Here is a 19026-nt window from a genome sequence, read left to right as displayed (position 1 = left end):
CTTCTACCTGAGAGGCCACACCTTCCTTTCAATTAGAACTTGCCAAGTGCAAGAAGGCAGGTGGATTCTGAGAAACGTGTGACCCACAGATCCTATCAAAGCTTTTCTTATTTGAGTTATTCCCCTGGATAAGCCAACCACTGTGTGGATGATACAGAATAGGAAAATGGGGCATCACAAGTTCCTTTCCCTTACAGGCCCTCTTTACTCAGTAAGCAGAAGGTACGGAGTGCTGGGGACATGGGCACATCAGGAAGAGAAAGAACAGCCCTGAGTTATTTTGTGCAGAGTTTCCATTGTTCTTGGAAGAACAAAATAAATGCATATAAGGTATGAAGTATGAATGGCACAACTTTGGTCATTCTGCATACTAAACACTTAAAACTGGCATTGTATAGCACAAAGATGAACAGATAATTTCATACTAACAGTTTAAATTTAATTTTTTTTCCTTTTTAGAACAACACTAAATTGCAAATTTAAAACACCATGAGTCAACAGAGACCAGGAAAGAAAGAAGCTATTTTAGATCTTTAACAGCATTTATGGCTGCTTTTTACAGAGTCCTACAGATTACATGCCACTCAGGTGCGGGAACACCCAGGGACTGCTTTCCTATCTCCATTAACTCTTTTCCCCTCCCACTGGTACCTGGAGGAAGACCCCTGTCCTGGTGGCACCACCACTGTCTCTGGCCTGGACTCTAACTGGCTTCCTCACTTTCTCCAGTTGCCCAGAATGACCTATTCAAAAGGCAGATCTGGTCTTGTCACTGCCCGGTCCATCTCATCCCCAGTTGTGACTCTTCTCATTTCGCTGAAGATAAATCTGACCGAAACCTACAAAACTGCCTCATCTGCACCACCCATCAGCCTTGCCCTCTTCTGTGGCCTACCCCACTGGCCAACTTTCAGGCCCTTGAAGCGTGGTCCATCTGCCTGGAGGTGCCCTCGGGTACTGTCCCTCTGCCCCTCAGACTCAGCTTGAAGGGTCAGTTCCTCAGGGAAGCCACCTCCTCTCATTCCCCACCCATCCCAGGGGTAGACTCTCCTGGCTCTCTATGAAGGGATGGGAAGGGATAGGATTCCTTTGATTTGGGTGAGTGTTTAATATGTACTTTCCTGGTGACTTATAAACTTCATGCAGGCAGTAGACATGACTTTTGCTCATAAAAGGATAGTTGTCACAATCCTAGCCCTAATCATGTTTTTGATACATAAACAAATATCCAAATAAGAACGTGACTCTTTTTTTTTAAAGAGTTCAGTCAGAAAAATGACAAACCCTGCAATTCCCTTTTGAAAAAAGGAGAAATGGGGTCACAGGAATAAAGACAAAAAAAATCACCATCCCATTATCTGCATCTTCATGATACACACAAAGCAAACCAGAACCCATTTCCTAGGCTTGATTTTGAAGCAACAAAATACACATTCCCCACTTACATTCTTCCTCATCCAACAAGATGCTGCTTCTGTTTTTCAATGTACCACTCATGAATTTTCAAACCACTTTGCCTACAGGCAAAAATTAGAAGAAGATTTTGCATTTGTGTATCCAGATAGATTGTATATCTAGGCCAAAAGTTTAAATATATACTCTGGTGACAAGTTATGCCAATGATCGTCAGGTAACTGCAAAAGCTGTCCTTTCTAATATATCAGGTATTACTTGAGGAAACACACACCCACACTCTCAAACATGCCCTTTGGGGAAGTGTTTCTTGATTTGGCTTTTGGAGTTCACCTGCATCAGAATATCCCAGAATCACTAAGAAATTCTGGGAATTAAATCTGGGAATCTGCTTTTTTAATAAGTTCTCCAGGTGATTGTGATGCGCCATAGGTTTAAGAAGCACTGTTAGAGGAAGACATCGCAGTCAAGGTTTAAATATGAGGGAACTGGAAGGAGCTAGTAACACTGAACCTGAGACAGCAGGGAAACAAGAAAGAAAAAAGGAAAGCAATGTCCTTCAGACCCGGAAAGTCCCTGGCAACAGGCCTCCAAGAAAGTAGCAGGAAACTGTTCCCAGAGAGAAGGACCATGGAAAAACCCTAGGCCATTGTTCTCCAGGGTCATTAATTAATTTGACCATTTTACTCTCATGGACACTTCCTCCTATCTCAAGGTACTCCTGGGTTAGTAAGAAATTCTGACATGTTCCCCTGCTGCAGGAAGGATGGGTGAACGTGACCCAGGGACCAGCTGGAGCAAGGAAGGTTACTTCTCACAGTCTCACAGCTTCTCCAGGGTATCTGAGAGGAATCCTGCTCCTTGAAGCCTGCCCCAGAGACTAGAGTTGCAGCTGCTGCTGGCTGCCCCTGCTCCCAGTGCAGCCTCACTGCCCCTACCAACCAGAAACCTTGAGGAATGAGAGGACGCACAGGAAGTCTCCAGCCTGCGTCCACCAACTTCAGTACCCTCTCCTACACTGGGAGGGGTAGTGTCCCCAAAGTGCTGGTCTACCCAAAACCTGCCAGGTGACCTTATTTGGAAACAGAATCTTTGCAAACATAATCAATTAAAATGAGGTCACACTGAATAAGGATGGGCCCTAGATCCAGTGACCAGCTTCCTTACAACAGGATCAGTCACTCAGGGAAGGTGGCCATCTGAAGACGGAGGCCCAGAGGGGCAAGGGCTGTGTCACAGCACCCAGACTTCTCTTTCCCAGCACTTTCCAGACCTCCTCAATGTGGATAGTGCTCCAAGAGGGCCAAGTGAGGACAGCACTGTGCATTGCTATAGTCAGGGCTCACCACCCGCCCAGCTAGGCCCAGGAGTAAAGGAACCACTAACTGCACAGCATATATGTGTATGGATACCCCTCGTTCTTCACTACTTGACCAAGAAATGATCTGTCTTCTATGTGACTTCTCCCAGCTATAATTAAACTTCTGTTAAAGGGATAAACTGAACTCATTTATTCTGTTATTCATTCAAAAAACTATGAATTGTGTACCTTTTTAAAATATATAATTTAGTGTAAAAATATCACTACAGAGACCAACATAGGCAAGAAGCAGATATGACCCATGTCTTCATGGCATTATAAGTGGAGGTGTAGGGAAGTGTAAGTCGCTCATAGATAACCTCACATCCAAGCCTGAAAAAATGATAAAAACTATCACGTTCATGAGCATGTCTCCCCTGCTAAGACATGTCCTCCTTAGAGTTTCCAGGGCTGACACAGTACCTGGCACACAATGAACGATCAATAATGTGGATGAATGAAGGATGAATCGACTGAGGACAGGTGGGTAGAAGAACAGATGGAGGAAAGGAAGGAATAATGCCTGGGACATGACAGGCAGTTGACGATGACAGACAGAGGGAAGATGAATGGATATGAAGTATCCACACACCTGACATGAAATGTGCACAAAGCATAACTTCAAAGTGCAAAAGATGCCAAAGCCCTCTTAAGTGGCACCTCCAGAACTCTCCCCTCATTTCATTCCAGAATGACCAAGTGCCGCCCAGCACTTGCTGGGAAACAGTAACTTCAACTGAATGTGTAATCGTTAGGTAGTAAAAAAAGCTTCACAACATGAAGATGCTCTGTCTTGCTTCCCACCCCTCCCCTTTCTTTCTGAAATGGGGCTTTTAAAAGCCTGTTTTGCCAGTCCTCCGCCACCAGGGTGCTTACTGTTTTACAACATTGACTTCACTCTTGCCAAAGTGCATCACTGCACACCACTGAGGGGTTGTGTCATTTTTAATTATTATTTTTGTGACTCTTCCTTTATCTACTGCCTTAAAAGAGACTCTTTTCTGAGGGAACTAGAGCCGACTCTGAAAATTTCATTGTCATACGTGATGGGGTTTAAGGGGAAAAAACCTTGAGCTGGAGAGAGAAGGAACTGGAAAGTCCTTCTAATAGCACCCAGTAAAAGTCCCTTTCCATAGCAGTAGGTTAAAAAAATAGTCTGCAATAAAACAAAACAAAACAAAAAGCAAAGCCCCAACATAAACTTTTAACCCTTCCATAAAACAGCTGGGTCTCAGAAAGATAGAGGAGATCATCATATGCCTCAACTTTGGGTCTAGCTTGAGTCATGTTAGACTCCCTTTATTTACAGGGTCTACTCGATTTCACATTAGTAACAAACTTAAAGTAACTCAGATCCTAGGAGGTCTTTGGTCTTAGCCTGTTTAGGTTGCTATATCTGAATACCACAGAATGGATAATTTATGAGGAATAAATTCACACAGCTCACAGTTCCAGAGACTAGGAAGTTCAAGAGTGTGAGGCCAGCAACTGGTAGAGGCCTTCCTGCTGTGTCCTAACATGGCCTAGGGCATCACACGGCAAGACAAGCAAATGTGCAAGCTCAGTCTCTCTCTTCTCTTCTCTTCTCTTCTCTTCTCTTCTCTTCTCTTCTTAATAACACCAACACTGTCATCATGGCGGTCTTACCCCTGTGTCCACATCAAATCCTAGTTACCTCTCCAAACACCATTAACACAGGAATTCAGGGATTAAGTTTCCAACACATGGACTTTTCAGGAACATATTCCAACTATAACACCTTTCTTCCCATTGATTTCCCTCTGCTGGAAGAAAAGAATCATGTATAACCCCTCACAAACAATTCAGTTTCCTTTGCTTGCAATTCAGGCCCAGCATTCCATAAGTGTATTCGGGCCATAGGTTTATTCACTCACCTTTAGCTCTTCCCTAAGTACCTCCCTGTATAGCAGGTGGTAAGAAGAAACCACTAATTAAAATTGATATACCTTGGGCTCCCCAAATCTGAAACCTACTAGGGACAGATACTCAACAAATTCATACTGTAAATACAGGGACAAGAATGTAAAGATAACTTGAAAAAGAAGGCTAGAAGGGAGTGGTGTGAAGAGGAACCATTAGATTCCCACTACTTCCCACATCCAAGGCAAGTGACTGAAGAGCTACAGAGAAGTCCGACATTAAGAATTCCCCCACTATTGTGATGGTAGCTTCTCAACTTCACAGCTTCTTATAGATACCAAACTTTATCAAAATATGCATTTAAATAAAGTTTTTGTCAGATGAGTAAGTTAAAAAATAATAATTTGCTCAATAGCCTACTACCTGCTGTCATGATCTCTTGGGTAATGAAGATTCACAAGGTCATAAACTAAGAAAAAATAAGCTAGCTACATCAAAAACACCACCCTGCTGTGCTGTTGTTCTTAGTCAGCTCACGGCTCATTCATTCATTCATTCATTCATTCCATAAGAATTTATGAAACATCTTCAATGGTCCAGGTACTGACTATTTGGGTTCTGCATTATGCTGCAAACAAAAACATGCATAACTCTGCTCTGTGGGGGCTTGTACCTCCTGCAAATGTGGACCAAATAGAAAAGATAAGCTGTGTCTACATACCAAGAACCACTTGTGGCATTCTCAGAATATAGAGCTAAGGTTACTCTAAAGGACTTTCAACATCATGATGGAAAACATTTACTGAAAACTTACCATGGGCCCAGCCCCTAACCACTTTGAAGATATTATGCACTTAATACACCCAAAACCCCTAGAGGTAGGTGCTATTGTTTAAATCCATTTTACAAATGGCAAAATTGCCAATGATGGCACCAGAGCACATCCAGGAGCCTGACCTTAGAAGATATAATTTTAAAACCTCAGCTACACCACCGTAAGGGCAAGTTGTGCATAAGCTGCTCCAGAAAACCATTTCATAGTCTCAGAGATTCGTCTGGACAAACTGTGAGACTCAGCAATGCTGCTCTTTGCTAAGCAGATTCTCTGACCCTCCCCCATCAGTACTTCCACCATCTCTGAGGCTTGACAAAGCAAGTTTAAGAAGAGAGAGGTCAAAGGTTTCAAAACAGCAGTCTTCTGCAAGAGACTGACTCTGACATCAATCTATGGCAAAGGAAGGGCTCAATGTCACAGTGCTCAAAGGAACAAGGAGAGACAACAGTCAGAATCCCTGACATTCCTGGCTGCAGGCAAAGAGGCCCAGGGCTCTGACTGGTAAACTTTTGTGTTGTTGATCTTTTGAAACACAAGTGAAACATAAACTTACTACATAACATCATGGTTGTAATGAAGACCGAGGTCCAGGGAACCACACACCTCCTCTGGATCAAAGAGGGTACTCATTACCCCATCCAGTATAGCCAACCAACTCATGTAAAGTCAGTCTACCGCTGGCCATCCACAAGCAGCAAGCAGCCAGAGGATATCAATAGGTGAGAAGGGACTGCATATGAGATGTGGACAAAAATCCCCCGTGACTACCAGCCATAGGTGTCTGTATTAATTGCACCACTGCTATAATCAGTCATTCAGGGAAAAATTAAGTAAATCTATCCCATGATAGCCTCCCAGAAGAAACAAAACTCTCTGAATTTTGTAAGAGCTACAAAGGACAGTTTAAATCCAGATCATGTGGTGTTGACTTACTTTCCCAAGAATGCCTTTGAATAAAAGCCTTGGCCAGTACTTGCACTCGGTAAAAAGAAGTCTGGCAATGCCCGTGAGGCCAGTTTAGGTCCCCAGAGGACAACAGGGTCCCCTCTACAATACCCTCTCACATATGTGAATGTCCTACAACACGTGGAAGTTTGAATGATTCCCTCCTGGACACCTGTCACCTCCTTCCTCACTCAAAAGACCCTTTCTTTTTTCATCAACATTTCTCTGCACAGCATCACCTGCCTCTTTACGGAAAAACCACGGAACCCTCCAGCACAAATGTTAATCATTATTTTATCAAGCTCTGGCAGGAAGGAGCAACTAGCAAATCCAAACGACTGCTAGAGTATATTTTAATTTCTATCTTCTGGCCAAAATCATCTTTCCAGGATGGAAAAGGGAGACATGTGCCTGTGGAGAATGGAACCCTGGGAATGCACAGATACTCTGAACGAACTGTTAAGACCTCAGGCAGGTCTCCTGGACCTCAGCATGGTGAACTGTGGGATTAATAAGCAGAATCAAAGCCAACCTGGCAATGAGGACATGGAAGAGAGTTCCATGCTGAAGAAGAAGCAAGAGGTCCAGGCCACATGGTCAGGGAAGCATGGTAACTAAGAAGGCCAGCACACCAGAGGACAGGCTTGAGTTGGGAGCCAGGAGAAGACAGGAGGGAAGGGCCTCTATTCAGGGCCTACAGGGTTAGAGCCAATTCCACACAGCTGCCATGAAGCACCAGTTCCATCAATGATAGAGTCACCTCATCAGGGAGGTTGGAAGTCAGTTCTTCGTATGAGCCTATGAAGGGCAAGATGCCAAACTGCTCAGCATAAAACAACTCAACTGAACTATTAAAGATATAATCTCAAACCTAGATGTGGTCAAATGATGTTTAGTCACAACCTAGTGATTGATATTATCTTCACTGATATCAAAAAATGCATTTTCGGGCTGGGGTTGTGGCTCAGTGGTAGAGCACTCGCCTAGCATGTGCGAGGCCCTGAGTTCGATCCTCAGCACCACATAAAAATAAATAAATAAAACAAAGGTATTGTGTCCAACTACAACTAAAAAATAAATATTTTCTTAAAAAGATATTGAAAAAATGCATTTTCTGTGTGAACAAAAATTCAAAACCCACCACCTATAAAATGATTATTTCATCATCAAATCTACCCTGATTAATCTGTGGTTCAAACTGTTCACATCTCAGTGGTAATGCTGGTATCTTGTTGGGGCCTGGTTTATGCTGTGCACTGAGCTTATCCACTGCTCTAATGCTAGATAATTTGCACAGTAGGAACATTAGCTATAATATGTGCTCTTTAAAGTTCTTTCAAATCCGTTCAACAGTTAATAGCTATTCCTTATTTTCTCGATGTGGGGCACAGAGCTCTGCATAATAGGAAAAAAAATTGCATACGGTCCCCAGAAATTAGCAGCCTAATGAGAGAGGAAGGTAGAAAGGGAACAACAGAGGGCCTACTAGGTGTCTGACATCGACTTATACCATCTCTAATCCTCCCAACAGCCCAAACAGGAAGACATATTATCCCTATTCGATGGAAAGATGAAGACTCAGAGATACTAAAGAAAATGTTCCACAGTTACACACCTAACAACTACAAAAGTCTGTATTCAAATGCAGGTCAGACTCCCAAATGTGTACTCTTAACTATTATAACATGTCTCAAAAATACAGCCTTTTAAAAGGTTGGTTGCAGGCGAAAGGGAGCATTAAATGGGGGTGCAGTGGGACCGGGTGGGGGGAGAGGGATCTGTAATGAGACTTCAACAAGAGGAGAAACCACCACCACCTGGGAAGACATATTCCTCCACAGAAGGGGCATTTGAGCTACTCTAGGCTTATTCTCACCATCTCCCCTCCACCTCCCCTCAACAAAAAATTATTGAAATTTTTTGGGCATGGTGGAGGGGAGATGGTGAGAATAAGCCTAGAGGAAGAGAGGACAACCTAAACCAAAGCACAAAAGTAGAGGACATTGGGCTGCACACTCAGGGAACAGCAGGGCCAAAAGAAAGGGAGATGTCAAAGGCAAAACTGCCTGCGCAGAGCAGAAGGGAATGGGGCTGAGGAGACTACAGGGCAGAGCATAGTCTCCACAGCGAAGGGAATTAAGATTCAAGCCAGGGAGCACTGAATCTAAGCCAGTGCAGCAGCCTGACGAGAAGGGCTTGGGTGGAAGAAGACCAAGGGGGTCTGAAGAGAAATTGAACAGGGGAAACACATCACCACAGGTAGTTTTTGAGACTGAGCTTGGGTAAAGGAGATGGAAATAGCGATAGCATCTTAACAGAAATGGGGACCACACAGGGGGAGCAGGCTGGAGGAAAGAAACATGTCAGGATTGGGACACCAGCAAGACACACAGAGATGCCTGTGGACGTCAGGAAGCAGAAGAACTGGAGGGTAAAGGCAACTGCAGGACAGAAATATGGGAATCACCTCGATATGATGGCAGAAGCCAGGGACTGGACAGATCAGTGACACAGAGACAAAGGGATAGAACCTTGGAAAGATTCACAGGACAAAGAAGATAAGTAAGGATGGGATGTTCAGAAAGGAAGAAAGGAAGAAAGGAAGCCTGGAGAGCATGATGTCAATGAGGAAGAGAGTTTTTAAAAAGACAAGGGATGCCAAGGAAAAGTCCTAGCTTCATTTAACCAAGCGGTCCCTTGGACCTGCGAGACAGCAAGTTCAGAAGAGCACTCAGGAGCAGCAGCCAGATGCCAGGACTTTCAGTGGTGAAGCAGGAGAGACAGAATAAAATCTTTTTTCAAGCAGTCGAGCTGTCAAAGAAGCAGGAGGGTGGTGTGATACACCACTGGGAGAAGTACAGAGGGAAGTTTTGTTGGATTTGGCTTTTTTTTTTCCTGCTGTAAACATAATTTATATTTTAGGATGTTGGTAGACAGAGGTTGAAAAGGGAGGGAGGGTGATGCTCAGTGCCATTAATTAAATGGAGGAAGTGTCCAGAGAGGTGGGAAGGATTGCAACAAGGACTAGCATGGAGAATGCCAGGTAATGTCACTGGTCAGTCTACTGACCAGGGTGCCAGAGGAGAGCTTCTTTTTCTCTCCAATCATATAGCACATGATATTCAAAACTGACGTGGAAGGTGATATGGAAGGCAGGGATACCTCTCATCTGAATCCATAGGGGAGAGCAGAGACAAAAGGCCATAGTTACTTCACTTCCTTTGAAATCATGGGTTGCTTTTTTGTTTGGTTTTGCTTTGTTTAATGAGAACCTGTCTCACCCAAGGGTGAGGAAACCAGAGAGTCCACGCCTACCTCACAATGACATCCTTCTTGAATTGCTTTAGCTAAGATGAAAAATTATCCCGCCTAAATGGTTTCAACCTTTCAAATCATTTTTCAAAACCACAGGCCTTCATACTCATCCCTAGGATGGGGGAAGGGTATTGAGGATGGAAATCCAGAGTCTCCCTATGCTAAGTTAAGAACGGGCCCCCACCATTGAGTTATATCCCCAGATTCCCTTTTTGCCTTTGGGGGCTCAGAGAAGATGTTGATAAAAATACTTTCATAAAAATTAAATTGGGAATGGAATCACCAATGAACCAAAAACATGACAGAAACTTGATGTAAATTTTGGATCGTGACCTCCAGTTCAAAATCAATCTAATTCAAAGATACCTAATTGCTTCTGGGGTCCCTAACACCTGCACTTGGCCTCTGATAGTCTTTACTTAGTAAAGGCCAAGAAGCCAAGTAGAAGGGAAGGAAGCTGCTGCCTGGCCACTAATCAAGAGCCCACTGTTAATTTCCATGAGTGGGCTGGGGATGTGGCTCAAGCGGTAGCGCGCTCGCCTGGCATGCGTGCGGCCTGGGTTCGATCCTCAGCACCACATACAAACAAAGATGTTGTGTCCGTCGATAACTAAAAAAAAAAAAAAAAAAAAAAACAATCCATGAGCTGTGGCTGGGCTTTGTATAGCAAGGAAACAGGTTCCTGTCTCAAGGTGCTTCTATCTTGTTGCCTGCTCTAGGAAAACCCATGTATAGAAACCACAAGAAGAATTGTGTATTAGGGAATGGGTGTCCTAAACAAAGCAGTTCATGGCTTCACTCATGACTCATGGCAGGCAGGACTCTTTCTCACGGTGCTTACCATGGCAGCATCCATGCCACTGACACGGCAGAGATGTGCACACCACTCTTCTCCAATACGTGTTGGATGAAGCAAGGAACATCTCTCCCCTTGGCTGATGAGCAAAGACTTGAAAACCACCATGGTGAGAATCTGACCACGGAAAATAAGGATAAACCAGAAGAGAGTCAAAAAAGGGAAAGGGACCAGGAAACCACAAGGCCACACACAATACTTACTTCAAACAAGCGTTTGCTTGGTTCAAGGTTCTAAGGCCTTGAGTTTAACTGACTATAGGGAGAGGAGGCCAACCAATCCCACAACCTCCTATCCCCATCTGCAGTGCTGACCAAACAGCTCAGGAAGTATCTGACTCACATCCAGGGAAAACCCAAACTAGAGTCAAGAGTAACTTACAGCTCAATACCAGGGGGCTGTGAGTGATGGCAATAGTAGAAATACCACGATCGAGGCCTCCCTGTGAGCAAAAATGAACTTCTCCAACTGAAGTTTGAAATTCCTTTTCCCCAGGACATTCATTCCCTTTCACCAACTAAAGCTTTAGCACCTCCAGCCTCTGCCATTCAACTGGACTCAACAACTCTCTGGCAGCCTCCTCTCCCACCAGCTACGGGCAGACCACCCCTGCCCTCACGGGTGGACAGACTCTGCTTTTGTTCTGAATCAGAGGGTTCCTGAGCTCACACAAAGTCCCAGTGCTCATCCCTGAGTGTTGCCCTTGCTGTTCCTCCACCAACAGTGTTGAGCTTCCCCATCTACAGCTGTCCAGGTGGGGCCAATCCTTCAATGCATTTCCTCCAGGGAGTCCACCTCACCTGGTCCCAGGCCAGCTGCATCTCCTCCCTGCATATAGCACATGGCACTGTATTTGTGTCACCTGATGGAAGCTAGTATGTCATCATTCTTTGCCATATTAGCTGTGTGGCCTAGGCTGGGACAGTGTCTCCAAGGTTTGCTTTGTATATCTTTAAAGCAAAGAGATGATAATACCTAGTAAAAATGAAAGGAAAAAAAAAAGCTACCTTTTATTAAGATCTCACTATGTACTAGAGAAATGCTATGAAGTTTATAATCATTCTCTCATTTGACCTTCGAAACCCTAGGAGGTAGGCACTGTTTCATAGATGAGGAAACAGAGGTTTAGAAAGGCTGAATAATTTGCCCAAGATCCACAGACAGCAAGCACCAGGACTGAGATTCTCACTCGGGCAGCCCTAGCCCACCCCGGGGCCCTCTCTTAATCAGGAGTCTCTGCTGGCCCAGTCTCTTCCTTCAGTTTCTTCCCTATCTCAGGGTTGCTCTGATATAATATATGAAAAGTCCTTAGAACACTGCTGTTCTTTGTCTTACTGACCCCTGGTAACCTCCTTTAAGGAGATAATCACATATACAGGTGCTCTAAAATAGTACTCAACAGATAATGAATGAATGAAGATAAAACAAGGAATGAAGAACATCTGCTCAACTAACAAAGTAATATAAGGAAGCATCTTCAACATGCTACATAATAGAACCTCACAGGATAGCATAAAATTAAGGTCTTTTTTGTCTTCCAAATGTCTTGGAGATGCAGTATTTATTCTGGGGTTCAAAGAACTCAAGGAGGTGGGGAAAGTCACTGTGGAGGAGTGAGTAGGAATGACACAGCACAATCAGAAGCAGTAGGCCCAGTTCTGCAGCCTTCGCTAACACAAAATCCCCATCGAAAGGAAATCCCATCCAAATCCTCTTTACAAAGAGGAGAAGGAGGTCAAAGGAACTAATCCTCAAGAGGACCCGAAATTCAGGCTCATCCATGCTGCACCAAAGGACGTTCTCCTGGGAGCAAAGTCGGGCCCCCAAAAACAGCACGCCCCACCCTCCCTCCTAGGATGTCACTCTCTCACTGAACATGTATGCCTCAGCTCAGCCCAGAGCAAGGGCATTCCACCAGCCATGTCATCTGGGGCAGGTCACAGGTCCAACAGATAACACCAGAATCATGCTCACAGTGCTGTTGAAAGGGTTCAATGTGCATAGCCAGTGGCTGGCACACAAGTACTTGATGTGAGTCAGCTATGAACGTGGGCAGGCAATGGTAATACAGAGACGCTGTGCAGGCACACAGAGACCTCAACACTACAGTTCCTGGTCCTTCCATATGCAGCAGCTTGACCCTATGAATTCCAAAGCAACCAGCACATGGATACTTCAGGTAGCCAGTTTCGGCATGCACAAAATATTCCTTTTTGATCATAACAACAAGAACTCAAAATGTCATTGGTCTTAGAGTCAGGCAAAGGTCATGTGAGTGAGGTGGGAGCGGAGAGACATAAAAGAGGAAAATGCAAGCAGGGAAATGTTACAAAAAAAATTAAAGGATGTAATCTGATCAGCTGCAACTAGCCTGTGCTGGTGGCAGGTCCAGACTTGGGGAAAAGGAGAAGCAGATTCCACTGATGTCTCAGAGCTTAGTCTGTCATATAAAGAGATCTGAGTGTTAGCTCTGCCACTGAAGCCATCATGATAAAGATCAGCCAGTGGAACAAAGGCCACCAGCTTATAGGTATCAACAAGGGCTGCTGGATTTGGCTGATTTTAGTATTCAGAAACTGGTAAGTTTCTACTCACATATATTATGCACAGAAGTTTCTTCCTTTTCTAAAAATACACAAGTCTGCAGTTTGGCACTGAAAAGGCCCTCCAGAGCACATAACAAAGACAGTAGGGCGGATGTCTGGCCACCAGGAGGAAAAGCATTTCCTTTATCAACAGCAAAGGGTGTGAAGCTGTCCTTTACCAGAGATCTGACTCCACCTTGGCAAATTGCAGGGCACAGAAGGGTTTGACCCGAATCCCACCTCTGACACCTGCCATCCTCACCTAATTTCTGTGAGTCTCAGTTTCCTCATCTGTAAAGCAAGGATCACAATACCCATATGTTGAGATGAGAAAGAATGAATGCAAAGCACCTTAGGGCAGTTCTTGCTTGTTCCTGAAATCTCAGAGACTCCGTTGCTCCCCTGGGGATCCCTATCTCATTCCTGAAACAGCCCAGTGAGGAAGAGAAAGGCTGATTTTCCCTGCTCTCCTGGCAGCCTCCCTGGAGAGCTGCAGCTCCTATAGCCTCCTTGGTGCTAAGCCTGGGCAGCAACCCATGGCCAGGAAACACCAGGAGGCTCTCCTTACTGAAGGCAGCAGAGGAGGGAAAGGAAGCATGTCCCTCCAGTCCTCACGGGCCCTCGCCTCAGTTAAGGTTTAGCATGCATCAGAGAGAAGATAAGAACAGTCCCTGGGGAAAAGGAGCTACAATCTACTGAATCAATGTGTACCTTCTTGGGAAATAGTCTAGAACATTCATCAGATTTTCAGCAATGTCTTTGACAATCCCCTGAAGGAGCAGGTGGAGGATGGGGGTGCACTTTAAAAGTACTGAGTCATTCAGGGGGAAACAAGCATGTCCAAGAAAAAAGGAATAATATAAAACAACTTCTAATTTTCTGTCCACATGTAATGATACTTGCTAAGTATTTTATCACATATTATCTCACTTAGTCCTCACAACAGTGGGAGGAAATAGCATCCCTGGAAAGAGGAATCCCAAGAACTAAGGCTCAAAGGCCTATTCTAACAAATGGCAGAACCAAGTTCCAAACCTGAGAATGTCCAAGAACAAAGCTTTTTCACTGTGTCTATCCTGCTGCGTATCTTTACACACACACACACACACACACACACACACACACACACACACACACAGAAATGTTTAAGTCTTCAGAAGAAAACAGTCAGCCATAAGAAGGTACATCAGTACCATAAGCTTCAGTTTCCTCAGTACTCCACGGGTGTGTTACTGAGAGTAAATGAGGCAAAATGTGTAAGGCGCTTATGTTTGCAGGGCTAATCTGCATGTAGTAAACACTCTGAATGGTAGGCATTATTGTTATTATTACAATTTAGTGAAACAGCGGGATCCAGCAATCGAAAGCATCATCCTTACATCCATGAACTCCATGCTAATTGTTTCAATGACCCCATCTCCCTGCATCCCTGATGCCACACAAATGCTGGGGAGAGAGAGGCCTCAATTTGGCTCCCGGGAGTGATCACACGACTGCCCCTGCTGCATGCTTGGGAAGCCGCAACAGCAGCAGCAGCAGCCAGCAAGACTTGGGTGCATGCCCAGGTTCCAGATCCAACTCTCCAACATCACCCGAAGTGCCGAGAGGTCTTGGAAACCTCCAGGATGATTACAGGGGTAGGGAATATTCACAACCAGCTTCTCCGAGCACGAAGAGAAACCCAGAAAATAAGTATAACAAGTTGTAAAGGGGAGACACGTTTACCTGTAAGCCAAATAAGCCAAGAGGTGAAAAAAGGGTTTGGTGGACTAGGGTTTAGAGGAACAAGAATTTGAGGGGACTTTGATTCATAGTCCCTCATCCCCACAAGAAAGGAGGGGGCATAGGGTAATTAATGATGGTGGAATGTGATGATCATTACTATCCAAAGTACATGTATGAAGACACATATTGGTGTGAATATACTATGTATACAGAGATATGAAAAATTGTGCTCTATATATGTAATAAGAATTATAATGCATTCTGCTGTCATATATAAATTAAAATTTACATTAATTTTTTTTAAATCCATCTAATTGCACAGTAATTTTTGTGAGATTGTCCCACTCTTCCTAGCTAGAATTTCACAGCTCTATTTTAATTTATGAAGTCTCCACACAGAAAATAATCAACAACTGCCGTGTGTGTGTGTGTGTGTGTGTGTGTGTGTGTGATACAGTCCTCAAAATACAACTTTAAGGGAATTCTCATGCCCATTTTACAAATGAGAAATTGGCCTGGGAATGCTAGGCAATCCACCCAAGGCCATAGGGCTAGGAGAAGATAAAGATAAATTTCTAAATCTCATGCTCTATTATTATGCATTTTTAGATCAATTGAGTTCCATCCCCATGCAACTTCTTGTTTTTCTTCTAGTCTTCCAGAAATATAAGACTAACTTATTCCCAGTCTATCTCAATCCAAAAGATATTTTGTTTTGGGTATGGAATCCAAGACAAACTGCACCAACCCAGGGGCCAGTTATGCTTAGAAGCGCTCAAAACAGAGGCATAAATGACACAGAATACATGCAAGGTGAATATTAACAGGTAAAGGAAACAGGGGATATGATCTTCTGTCTCACACACCAACAGACCTGGAACACTCCACCTCCCCCTTTTTGTAAGAACAATTTCAAAAGAGGATGCCTCTAAGAAGACAATAAAATTCTTAAAATGTTAGTGGAATATCTATACAATAAGGAAAGGTGACCACAGAAGAATGTAGGGAAATATCACTTGGAATAAAACAAACACACAACATCCTGCAAATGTTCTCCATTAGATTTCCCAAAGCAACTCATGACTTTGGAACCAACCCATTAACACAAATCAAAATAATCTGAACCAAATGTTCCCATTTAAAGGCCCTTTCCCCTCTGAAGATCTGTACAAGGGAAAATGCACTCTCATACACCAGGCCACCTTGCTCCAGTAATTACCACCAGACCTTGAGTATGCATGGCTCTTACCAAACTAGGAAAAGCCTACAAATCCCCAAACCAAGGGCAAAAATCGCAACAGGGGTGGAGAGGGAGCTGAATGTGGGAGATTTTGCAATCAGACCTCCTGAAAATGCAGCTCTCTCTATGGATTTTTGTTCCTAGAAGTCATCCTTCAACAAAACTCAAGCACTACTCTAATTGCCTCCACCTTTTTTGCTGGGCCATCTCCTCTGCTCCAGCTGAAGGATCTGTTGCTTAGCAACCACCATCCAACAAAAATAGGAGCCGCAATGAAGTCAGGCTTCTGATAGCTCATGCTTCCTAGCACTCACAGGACAAGCTTTAAGCTGAGCCAAAAAAAAAAAAAGTCTATAGTTTCCATCAGACCCAGGGCTCAGAGGCTGAGGAGAGCCTTGCACAGATGCCTTCACTCAATGTCACTAAATAGTCCACCTGGACCACACGAACCAGTGTAAAGTGGTCCTGTTGAACCTTAAGGCTACAAGGCCTCAATACACTGCAAGAACCATCATATGACCCAGCTCCCATTCAACGGTTCCTCAATCACAGTAAGCATCATGGCAATGATGTCTTCTTCATTTGTCCTAATCCATCTTCCAGCCTAGGTGTCTGGCTTAGCACCATGATCTCTGGCACTTGTGGTCACCTCCCCAGAGGCCATCCTCGACACCTCATCTGAAGTGGAAGTCAGTCCCACCCTATCACCCAGGATTTGTTTCCTTCCTGGACTTTTTTTTTTTTTTTTTTTTTGGCTCCAGGTTACCAAGTTACATTCCTTTATTTTTTGTCTGCCTACGTGAAAGTAGGGACCCTAATTACTATTTTATCTTCACTCCCCAGAGGCTGATACAAAGAAGGCACACAATATTTATGGTATGGATGGGATCAGATGATGAAAGGAAAATCATGTGGTATTGCCTTACATGAGAGAACTATCTTAATACTACTAACTCCCTAAATAACCTGTTACAAATTCAGTTTTCATTTATGAAAAGTCTTATATCAGCTAGGTATGGTGACACACACCTATAATCCCAGCACTTGGGAGACTGAGGCAGGAGAATCAAAAGTTCATAGTCAGCCTCAGCAATTTAGCAAGGCCCTATGCAACTTAGCAAGACCCTGTCTCAAAATAAAAAATAAAATTTAAAAAAGGGGGGGTAGGGGTGGGGAGGGAATATGGCTCAGTGATTAAGTGCCCTTGGGTTCAATCTCTGATATCCAAAAACAAATTATTGCATCTTTCACACTTTTAGTAAAGAAAAATAAATGCTATGTATTTACCAACCACTATGTAAACACAGTAATTATAATTTTCCTGAATTACCTTTGTGGAAGCTTTCTTTAGAGGCAAAAGGGAGAAAAAAAACTGGTAGTAGATATTGAAGTGGTGGTTAATCCAACTCTAGGATTTTGTGTACAAGTCCATGTTCATTCCCTGGTAACTTCATCTCAGTTTATGAATGGAATACATCAGCTCATGAATGAAGTATATAAAAGGGCTAAATAAAACTCCTCTCATGTCTTTTCTGATGAATATGTGTAGGTCCAAGTAGGTTTGTTCACATGACATCATGGTAACCACCACCTGCCATGGGCTTTCTCTGTCTATCCATCTAATAACCTTCTGACTATCTGAAATTCTTATCCATTTCTTGTCTACTGTCTAAGTTTTATAAGAATAGGATCTTGTTAGTCTTATGCATAAAACTAGTACATGTTGGGCCCTATTAAACAATTGTCGAAAAAAGAGACTTACAACATTGCCTAAATCTAGAGACTAGGGACATATTCCCTACTAAAGAAAAAAATCATCTATGCATTATTCCTCCATGATGAGGTAAGGCCTTGCCAGCCACTCCCAATCACATATTTACATGGCTCTGAGTAAACACAGTTCAAGTTCCACCCAAAAATTGTGTAAGTTTAGCCTTTTTAACATCTGCAAATTCATAAATCACACCATGATGATAAAGGGACTCAATAAACTACACAGGCCCTGAATGAGCCTATTTAGCAAAAGAGTCAACACATGCAGCAGATTATATTTTCCAAAGAGCCACAGCAATATATCCCATCCCACATGTTCTTCTTACAGTGTGAGAAATAGACACTCTTCCATCAAGCAGAGCAGTCTGTTCCCTATCCTTGAACCTCGGCAGACCACTGCAATTGCCTCAATCAAGAGAACATGGCAGAAGTGATATTGCATGACTTCAGAAGCTAGGTCGTAAGAGGGAACATCTCCCCCCACACCACTTTTCTCTATGACCTTGGATCTGAGTCACCTCATGGGGTGAAACCACCATGCCAGAGAGACTACATAGAAAGACCAGATAAAGAAGCAGTTGTTTAGTCCTCCCAGACCAGATGCCCACCAGAGTGAGCAAAGGCTTCATGATTCCAGCCCTCCAGCAAGCCAAGCTAAGGCCGCAGATATGCAGCAGAAATGAGCTCTCCCTACAAATGTTGCTCAGACTATAAATTAATAAGCAAAACAAACATTGCTGTCTTAAAACCATCAGGTGATTTTTTTTTAGACTTGAAGAAACTGAATCTGGCTCTTCAGCCAGCTGCCACCGAGTCCTTTCACTATCCATTTTATTTGCACAAACACAGACTGAAGATGAGAACATTTCCCTTTTGATTGAATTCTTTTTACCAACTTCTTCACCCTCAAGAAGGTCTTCTGGGTTGTGAAGAGCTTTCTCTTAGGTTTGTCTCAATAGGCTTATCAACCAAACCTGGATAAGTATTCTTTTAATGAGAAAAACACCCTAACTTTCAAATTTGTTAAAAAAATTTTTTTTTTGCATGCAATATCTACTATTCCATGTTAAGTTTCAGCATCAGACTACATGAGTTCAA

General features: G+C 43.5%; 1 protein-coding gene and 1 non-coding gene across 5 annotated transcripts in view; one reads left to right on the top strand and one right to left on the bottom strand.

The window, feature by feature from the left end:
• The window catches only part of Arhgap26 (Rho GTPase activating protein 26), a 416502-nt gene that overhangs the window by 326057 nt on the left and 71419 nt on the right, over positions 1-19026 (bottom strand). The window lies entirely within an intron of this gene.
• On the top strand, positions 7387-7459 carry Trnaa-agc (transfer RNA alanine (anticodon AGC)). The gene has a single exon. It is a non-coding gene; the product is annotated as a tRNA-Ala (tRNA).

This window comes from Urocitellus parryii, chromosome 1 (genome assembly GCF_045843805.1).
Source record: "Urocitellus parryii isolate mUroPar1 chromosome 1, mUroPar1.hap1, whole genome shotgun sequence".
NCBI lineage: Eukaryota > Metazoa > Chordata > Mammalia > Rodentia > Sciuridae > Urocitellus > Urocitellus parryii.
The sequence above is the reverse complement of the archived record's forward strand: the minus strand, read 5'-3'. Positions and strand labels throughout refer to the sequence as shown.